Source organism: Bison bison, unplaced genomic scaffold (assembly GCF_000754665.1).
Source record: "Bison bison bison isolate TAMUID 2011002044 unplaced genomic scaffold, Bison_UMD1.0 scf7180017864537, whole genome shotgun sequence".
Classification (NCBI taxonomy): Eukaryota; Metazoa; Chordata; class Mammalia; order Artiodactyla; family Bovidae; genus Bison; species Bison bison.
The window spans coordinates 276775-277732 of NW_011495085.1; the positions used below are offsets into that span (position 1 = coordinate 276775).

Below are 958 nucleotides of genomic sequence, written 5' to 3' on the forward strand. Positions count from 1 at the left end.
GAACCCATCTTTGCATGAAATATTCCCTTTGTATCTCTAATTTTCTTGAAGAGAACTCTAGACTATCCCATTCTGTTGTTTTCTTCTATTTCTTTGAATTGATCTCTGAGGAAGGCTTTCTTATCTCTGTTCGCTATTCTTTGGATCTCTGCATTCAGATACATATATCTTTTCTTTTCTTATTTGCTTTTTGCTTCTCTTTTTTTCACAGCTATTTGTAAGGCCTCCTCAGGCAGCCATTTTGCTTTTTTGCATTTCATGTCTACGGGGATGGTCTTAGTCCCTGTCTCCTGTACAATGTCATGAATCTCCGTCCATTGGTCATCAGGCACTTGTCTATCAGATCTAGTCCCTTAAATCTATCAGATCTAGTCCTTTAAATCTATATTTCACTGTATAATGATACAGGATTTGACTTAGGTCATACCTGAATTGTTTAGTGGTTTTCACTACTTTCTTTAATTCAAGTCTGAATTTGGCAAAAAAGGAGTTCATGATCTGAGCTACAGTCAGCTCCTGGTCTTGTTTTTGCTGACTGTATAGAGTTTATCCATCTTTGGCTCCAAAGGTAGAATTAATCTGATTTTGGTGATTTTGGTGTCGACCATCTTCTCTTGTGTTGTTGGAAGAGGGTGTTTGCTATGACCAGTGTGTTCTCTTGGAAAAACTCTATTAGACTTTGCCCTGCTTCATTTAGTATTCCAAGGCCAAATTTGCCTGTTACTATAAGTGTTTCTTGACTTCTTACCTTTGCACTCCAGTCCCCTTTAAAGAAAAGGATATCTTTTTTTGATATTAGTTCTAAAAGATCTTGCAGGTCTTCATAGTACCATTCAACTTCAGCTTCTTCAGCATTTCTCATTGGGGCAAAGGCTTGGATTACCATGATATTGAATGGTTTGCCTTGGAAACGAACAGAGATCATTCTTTCATCTTTGAGATTGCATCCAAGTACTGC

General features: G+C 37.5%; 1 protein-coding gene across 1 annotated transcript in view; it reads left to right on the plus strand.

Annotated features, from left to right (window-relative positions):
• Window positions 1-958, plus strand: part of LOC104982685 (heat shock transcription factor, Y-linked-like) — a 9079-nt gene that overhangs the window by 1055 nt on the left and 7066 nt on the right. The gene's annotated exons all lie outside the window — the stretch shown is intronic.